The sequence below is a fragment of the Zea mays genome, chromosome 3, assembly GCF_902167145.1.
Source record: "Zea mays cultivar B73 chromosome 3, Zm-B73-REFERENCE-NAM-5.0, whole genome shotgun sequence".
Lineage (NCBI taxonomy): Eukaryota > Viridiplantae > Streptophyta > Magnoliopsida > Poales > Poaceae > Zea > Zea mays.
Window position 1 is genome coordinate 94,646,115 of NC_050098.1, and position 8,869 is coordinate 94,654,983.

Below are 8,869 nucleotides of genomic sequence, written 5' to 3' on the forward strand. Positions count from 1 at the left end.
CCAGACTTTTTGACCTTCAGCGTGCTACAGCGGCACGGGTACGTAGGTTCAGATACGTACCCGTGGAGTCTTGGTTACCAGCTCAGAGGGACCCTGCAGTAGTTGACCTATTCAGCACCCGTATTCAGGAGTCTTTTTTCAGAGCTCAGATGTCTGCTCAGATAGCTCTGCGAGTGCACCGGCTCTTGGACCTTCCAGCTTTTCTGCTCGCCGCCGGTGCTGACTCTGAGGCGCACCTCACATATCTGCCTGGCCTTCTGACCCTTTTGACTACCAGCGGCAGGTATGTTGAGGAGTGGGTCCGAGTCTTCTATGCGTCTGTATGGATAGACCCGGATCATCACTGGATGAGGTTCCGTTTTGAGCGAGAGGATGTCACCATTACTGCCAGTCAGATTCGCCAGCTCTTTGGATTTCCCGAGTCGACGACTCGTCTTCACAGCCTCTGCTACGGCACCTCTGACCCTCCTCGTCGCCCTCACGGCGGTGTGGCGCCCGCCCTTCTCAGATGGGTCGCGACGTTCACCGGCAGATTTTACTACAGCAGCCAAGTGCTTATTTGAGCTTATCAGACAGACTCTTCTGCCGAGGATGGGATACAGGGAGGCTACCACACATATTCAGCTCTGGCTCCTTGGTGCCCTGGTCTCCCACTCTGAGTTTGACGTCGTGGATTTCTTTATTTGTGAGATCGAGGACACCATTTTGGATGGCATTCGTGCTCGTCGACATTTGCCATATGCTCACTACTTGTGCCACATCTTTGCGCAGCTGATTCAGCCTCCACAGTTTCAGGGCACGCTTGAGGCCTCACGCCTTGTTTTTGGATCCTACCGTCTTGCGCCTGAGGCTCCTGTGCCAGCTTCTGCTCCTGTATTTGACTCTCAGACCGAGGATGCAGCTCTTCGTCAGTTCGACACTCAGTATACAACAGTTGATGATGATGATGATGATGATTTTGGGGTTCCTCCTCCGCCTCCTATGCCTCCACGCTCACATGATCATGAGGCTGGGAGTTCTAGTGCTACTCCTGCTGCTCCTCTGGCTATTGACCCTGCTATTGCTTCGATTCTCCAGTCTCTCACTCAGCAGCAGGCTCACCTGGCAGCCGAGCAGACCTGGTTGTCCGAGAGGATGCTCACGATGTTTCAGACCATACAGGACAGACAGGATTCACTTCAGCAGCAGCTACTTCAGGATCGGGCTAAGAGCAGGGCATTCATGGCTCTTATGCTACAACATTCTGGTGTCTCAGTTCCCCCAGTTCAGTCTGCTCCACCTCCTCCGCTTCAGGCTCCAGTTGTGCCAGCGATTCAGACCGGACCCCCTATTCCTTCTGTTGGTCCTTCTCCGCTCCAGCCGGTCACTTTGGCTTTTACGTCACCGGTTCTCAGCTCTGTCTGCCCTCAGCCGCCAGTGCCACCAGCATCTGCTGTTACCACTACTGTTGTGGCAGTATCTGTGACCACTTCTATTCCGTCAGCTCCTGCAGCGCGACCTCAGTCCGAGTCAGTACTAGCTCCAGCTTCTACCGCAGATCCTGGATCCGAGACTGACTCTGACCCCCCGCTGGCGTTCGCTCTGCTGCCTCGACCGCGACCGGATGCGCCCCCACCGCCTCCTCCCGCTTCAGATGTTTAGGTTCGAGTGCCCTTTTGGTGTTTGACGCCAAAGGGGGAGAGATATGAGTTGTGAGAGCTAGGGGGAGTTAGAGAGTTAGTAGAGAGTCATTTTGATGTAATATATGTGCTTGCTACTCTCTGTACTAGCTTGATGTTTTTGGCTCACAAACTCGATATATACTCTCGTTGCTTATGATTGACTATGTGTATTATGTTTTCACCTTATATTTTATCACCAGTCTTCTAGTTCTTGATTCATTGGTTTAACTTCACTTTTATATGAACAAGAATCTTATGATGTGTATGCGCTCACTCTTATTATTATGGTACACGTTCTTTCTGTCAAAGATTACTGAGTATAACTAACTATCCTTTCTATTGACAGAAACTTCAAAACAAACTACTCTCACAAAACTTGTAGGGTTGTCATCAATCACCAAAAAGGGGGAGATTGAAAGCATCTAGGCCCCTGGTTGGTTTTAGTGATTAATGACAACGTAATATTATATGTGACTAACGTATGTTTTGCAGAGACAAATGGTAAGTTAGGTCGCATTACAGGTAGAAGTACTACAACGGTGAAAACAATCCCAGAGATAAGAACTCGAAGCGACGGCTAAAACGACGAAACAAAAGGTGAAGGACTACGGAGTCCGAGTGTCAAGGAGATGTGGACACTCGTGATTTAGTTAGGTCTTTTATTCTCTTTTAGCCGTACTATAAAGAGGGGTTGTCGATGAGTAGTTTGACCAAGAGAGTTCTAGTGTAGTGTTGGTGCACAATCACACTCACATACAGTGCTAGGTGTCACTCTAGAACTCACCCACAAGTTAGAACGAAAACCGATTTGAAAAACAGCTGAAAAACAAGAGTTAGGGTTTCTGGCCCTGGGGCACCGGACTGTCCAGTGTGCTCTGGACTGTCCGGTGCACCCTCTGCCAGGTGGGGCCAGGCTGGCCCGGGGAAGAGGCCTTCCCTTCGCAGAAACCCGAGAGTACCTGTTTCAGAAAGGAATTTTAGTGGCGCATCGGACAGTGCACCGGACAGTGCACCAGACTGTCCGGTGTGCCATGAGTCCAACGGCTAACTGTCAGAACTAGCCGTTGGAAACGGCCGTTGGCGCACCGGTGGCGCACCGGACTGTCCGGTGCGCCATTGCGCAGTGAGATGCCTGTAACGGCTAGTTGGTGGGTGAGGGCTATTTATACCCCTTCCACCCACCATATTCAATGTCTTGCACTCCACATTTATTCCAGCACATTGCTAGAGCATTGCAAGCACCAAAAGCCTAGTGAGGAGATTAGAGAATCTTAATCCGCGTTTGTTCCTCATTAGCGCTAGCGAGAGCCACCTAGAGCACACACCACTTGCATTAAGCTTCTCTTGGTCAAGCGAAAGTCTACGGCTTGTTACTCTTGGTGATCGGCATCACCTAGACGGCTTGGTGGCGTTGGGAGCTCGGTGATCACCGTGAAGATCTTGTTGGTGACCCGACTCAAGTTTGTAAGCGGTCTCGAGGGATCCACCACGCCGGAGTGGCAAAGGATCATCTCGTAGTGAGCACTTGGTTCTTGCGAGGACCAAGGGGGGCGATACCCTTGCGCGGGTGCTCCAACGAGGACTAGTGGAGAGTGCCGACTCTTCGATACCTCGGGAAAAATTGGAGGAGTCTTCTAAACCTTGCTTTACATTACACACTTAATTCAAGCACTTTACATTGTGTATTTGTTTAGCAAGTATTTGAAGTATTGTCTTAGCATTATTGTATTTCTAGTATTATTATCTTAGTGCTAGTTGTTGGGGTGAAGTTGGGCTCTTGCTTAGCTCTTGCTTAGCTTTTAATTAGTGTTGATTTTTAGAAAAGCCCAATTCACCCCCCCTCTTGGGCATCGTGATCCTTTCAGAGACCACTCGAGATAACAGTACAACCATGAAGGTGGAACGGGACGCCCTTAGCTGATTAATTAGATGAACTTGGGGTGTAGTTGGCTTTGTCAGAGGGCCGTCAATGGGGGTCGGGGCATAGTGCTTGCTCTGCTAAGGGTAGGTGCCGAGGTTCATTCGATTTTTTGTTAGTCACCCACCTTAGGGAGGAGTACTATGTTTGTACGACTGACGAAACCTAACGAGCAACTTCACACCAGGGGAATCTTTGTAAAGGCCACGTAGTGAAATCTTGCCTACTCACCTTGGTAGTGTTCGAGGGTTTGATCGATTCGAGGCAAATAGGGATCAGGACTCGTGAGTAAAGTGTGCAACCTCTTCATAGTGTTAGAAACTGGTATATCAGCCGTGCTCACGGTTAAGAGCAGCCTTGGGATCCTCTTGGATTAGAGTAACTTTAGATACTTTTATGACAATGGTAAATGGTGATGATTATAACTCTGGTTTCTGGTATTTCCTCTTGGAGGGAGTATTTTTGGGTGATAACTGGGTTTATTACTAAAACTTAGCTTTCCCACTAGTAATAAATATTTGACCAACTAAAAGCAACTGCTTTAACCTCAACCCCACATACAGCTAGTCCAATTTAGCCAAACGGGACATTTGCTGAGTACGTTGATGTGTACTCACCCTTGCTTTAACCCCAACCCCAGGTTATCCCCATTGCAATCAGTGCTCAGGAGGAGATGAATGCAACATGGAGGACTTTGAGGAGTTTTAGGACTATGATAAGTTCTAGTCGTGTTTAGTGGCAAACCCTCAGTCAGCTGCCCGTGAAAGCCTTATCCTCTATGTTTTGTATTTCGCACTTTGATTATGTTAATGACTATGTTAAAGTTAATGACTTTGTGGATGTCTTGGACATCTTGATATAATAAAATACTATTTCCGTCATTTATTTTGAGCAATATGTGATGATGTCCAACTATGTAATCAATGTGTACGTGAGTTTCTGATCCTGGCACGTACATGGTTAACATTCGGGTTGCCTTAACATAAGTTCCAACATATTTTGTAAAGGTAAATTACGAAACATATCAACGTACTTAATATTTAAGACAAATTTGGAGGACGCAAAATACTTAAGTAAGCAATTAATAAATTTCGAAATGAATTTAAACTTAATTGTAGCCATTATGGTCTGCACACTTATTAATGGACATTAAACTTATACTTAAAAAATTGAAACTCAACATTTGAACCTGCGGTACGTTTAAAAAAAATGAAAAAAAAGAAGGTAGCTATGGTAGTTGGATTGATATGTATATTTTATGTGTAGATAAATGTATAGGGGAATTTATAGGGGAACAATTGTGGGAAGAGTGAATTTAGAGGAGAAAATCTTGTTGACGTGGCTGCACAGTAGCATATAGGGGGAAAATTTAGAAAAAATCGCTACGGACAGTCGTAATGTAGGTGAAGCCTGAAGCGCTCCATCCACTTGAGGTCGCCATTCTCGTAGCTGTACAACAAGGGGCTGTGTTGGTTGAAGAAAATCTCGATGGACGCAGCGTCTACCGGAGCACCTAGTTGAGACGGTCCGATAGATTGATTGGCGCTGACCTGCGCCACTGCATCTTGAACCCAGTTTGGATGTCCTCCGTGATGGACACGTAGATCCACCCTAGCTCCATACGTTGCAAATCTATGTCATTGACGCCGCTGACTGGATGAGCAACGCAGGTAAACAGGTGCGCAAGCGACGGTGATGAGCGAGAAGTGGGAAGGTGAGAGAGAACTGAGAATATATATATATATATATATATATATATATATATATATATATATATATATATATATATATATATATATATATATATATATATATATATATATAACTAATATGTGGGGTCTATATGCCATGCTAGTTCTAAGCTGTATGATGAGATCAGAATATGTTTAGACCTAAGATATAACTGAACAAGAAATAAGAATTTAAGAAACATAATTTTAAAGTTTATAAAGCAGAATGATAAGTTTAAAGATGTAAATGTATCTCTACTATACTTAAAACACCAGTTTCAACGGTAGTCCTACGTCATATTTTTACATAAATCTCCCTCAATTTTCTGGAATCAACCCGCAGTCCTGCCCCCATGTGCATCCTATGCCGCCCGTCGATCGACCCGTCAACTAACACCTCACGCCCCTGTCGCCAAATTTCTCGCTCAATCTGTCCTCCCTCATCATCGGCTCATCCTCCTCTCTCGCTTCGTCCGCAAGAGGAGCGCACCAATGCATCCTTCTCTCCGGTCGGGTGTCAACTAACCCCCGCGCACCCGTCACCAAATTTCTCGCTCAGTCCGTCCATCTCCCTCCTCGCCCTTCTCTTCCGCTTCCTCAGCAAGAGGAGCGCACCCATGCATCCTTCTCTCCGATCAGGTATATATCTATACTATCTATCCATCGACCTTCTTCATATCTTATCCAACTAACTGACAAAGGTGCAGAACGAGTGGACACAGCAGCATGTCACGATCCAGCGGGGCCCGTCGGTGCACACGGAGAAGCTCATGCCGCCGCCTCTAGCCGTCGGGTCCTACACGCGTGGTTCTAACCTGCGGTCGGCGTCGTCCTTCTCGTTCCGCGCCTCGGCCTCCATCGCTGTCATCGGCAGCCACCCCACCACCACAAGTAACTGCAAGATGCCCCTTTCCTCCCTTCGTATCATGTCCATCGTGCCCGCCTATCTATTCCCGTCGATCTTCTACCTATCTTACCCAAACTATGATCCTACGACCTCTCCTTGGCGTACATGGTCTTGAGAATTTGAGCTGACCCTTGTATATCCTAGATATTAGATCTGCGTGAAACGTCTCACCCTGAGCAGGACGAGGGAGCGGCTGGTGCTGCATAGCAACCGCACGTAGTGCTGGCTCGCCTGGCGCGAGGCTGACGTGAAGGTGAGCGATGCGACGCAACACACGTGCTGGCGCTGGCGCGACCGGCGAACGCGCATGCCAGGAGCCTGTGGCACCGCACACAGGCGTACAACAAGAATGGCATGTGGATTAATAAACTAAACACATAATTAATTAGTTGAACTCCAAAAACTATTGGGTTCCCACTTGCATCCTTAAATCCAGTTTCAGAATATAGTGTTACAATACCTCATTTGATTTGTGTGGCTATAATGTTTTTTAAGTTTCTATTGTTCTCTCTATACTTAAATGATCTATTTTTTCTATGAACCTTGTTTTTCTATGATATTGTTTCAAAATATATGAATTTAGTAAATGTTGGCATTGATCAATTTCAGTATCATGTCGAGATAAGATGAAAGATGGCTTGATGAGCACTATCTCTGCCCTCGACAAATTTGAACAGAGAGTTAAAGACTATATGGGTGTTTATACCTTTTTTTGCAAGGCCAGATCACATTTTTCAAGGCTTTTTAAAATGACTTATTATTTTTATTTTCCTCCTATGTTTGAGGTAAAGTTTCATTTGCCTTTGTTCATTGGGGACATCTGTTGTACATATATTTTGTTTATTTCATATGATATATGATATTTATGGTATAAGAATGCTTGTCTGTAAACAAAAACTAGAGTTAAATTATTACCAGAAGTTATAATTGTGTATTGCCATGACCAACAATGGTGTGGAGAAGAAAAACAAGAGCGACAGCATGCGATGCGCTATGCACGCACGCATGCATTACTGCTCTCTTGTGCGTAGGAGGTGGAGGCAAACAATCTGAATGAAGCAGGTGAGCTTCTCAAGGAAGTCAAGGAGCATTCCAAAAGGTGGCACTTGCCTTCTCCACAATGACCATCATGCACTCAATGGTGGGCAAAATTAAGCTAGGCTTGCTCTGCTTGCTAGAAAGTAGAGAAGGCGGCTTGCCGTAGATGAGGATCACTGGCATTGGCCACCCCAATACTATGTTCTTCCTAGCCGAGCAGATTGAGGATGAAGTACTATGTCGGTTGAGCAAATGTGCACATGAATTTGACTTGGCTTCATTCAAGCTGTTCTCATAAAATATAGTCTTTGTTCTTTATCTGTCTCATGAATTTTTTAAAGTCAATCTAAAGGTCCATACCATTCATATTTGGCTTCTCATTTGTTGATTTCAATCTTTTGCTTTTGCCAATGGTTTTCGTCGACGCAATTAAGTTTTTCTCAACTCCTTGACATATCGCCATTGCATTTTTGAAATAAATTGATACTTATGTTTTTATCTAGGTTAGATGTTGTGCCGCTTTTTATGGTATCATCTTGTTGAGGTGGATGACTGCTTAGGTTGGCATGTTCTCTGATTTAGATTGTTTTGCTATATATGATCAAGACATTTGAGAATAGTTGGATCAGTAACCAATATAGTATTTAAGGGAAAATACATTAGAAGGATGATGTTGATCTTGGCAACATCATTCAAGTCAATTGGCTTGCGCCAATACTTTTTTGGCTGATCTCAATGCTAACCTTTTGTTGGCTAGATTGTCTCGCTAATTTTAAAAAGGGAGAAATATTATCAGAGTTAGAAAGATTGATTATTAGTTTGTTTACAGATTCATGAGCCGGAAGGTTGTATTTTGTTTTGATGTTTAATTGAATTTTGTTAGATATTCTTATCCTTTCTGCACTACCGGAGGGTGCTATGTGTAGTCCTAAGTCTGAGGCGCCGTTTGATATCTCTATCTCACGTCTAACAGGTTTTTTTAATAAAAAAATTATAATCTTCTGATAGTCTAAATTAATTAAGTGATAACAATTAATACAGAGCATCGATTTGATTCGTAGCTAGCTCTTATGCAATTGTTTTGGAGCCAAGCTATGTTTAAAATTATGGTTTAAATTGTGCAATTAATGTTGTAATATCTTTTAGATATTTATTTTAATATTTTTGCATGTTATTAGACCTGATCATGGGCCACCCGATCCGATCCGTCCGAAAAAATCAGATCCGACCCGACCAATGCAACGGACGTGTACGAGCTATAATTTTTGACCCGCAATAATTCACGGACCGTGTACAACTATGATTTTTGACCTAAAACCCGACCAAATCCAAAAAAAGCCTACCAAAGCCAACAAACCCGACCTAACCCCGAAAAACCCAACCCGACACGTCAAACGTGAAGGCACCGGCCAACATGACTCAAATTATACATGAGTCGGGTATAAACCGTGCTAAATGGCCCATGCCCTAAACCTTAAACGTCGGGTTAGGTATGAGCCGTGCTAAATGGTCCGACGTTTGAGCAGATCTACATAGTATTATTTTGCTCCCACTGTATTATATAGGCGGTCGCAACTCACGGTTATTTAACTATACTCAAGATAACAGTAACGGT

At 44.7% G+C, this 8,869-nt stretch overlaps 1 long non-coding RNA gene across 1 annotated transcript; it reads left to right on the forward strand.

The window, feature by feature from the left end:
• The first annotated feature begins 5,694 nt into the window (after positions 1-5,694).
• On the forward strand, positions 5,695-7,571 carry LOC103650404 (uncharacterized). The gene is made up of 2 exons (XR_002268030.2): positions 5,695-5,948; positions 6,017-7,571. It is a non-coding gene; the product is annotated as an uncharacterized lncRNA (long non-coding RNA).
• The last annotated feature ends 1,298 nt before the right edge of the window (positions 7,572-8,869 follow it).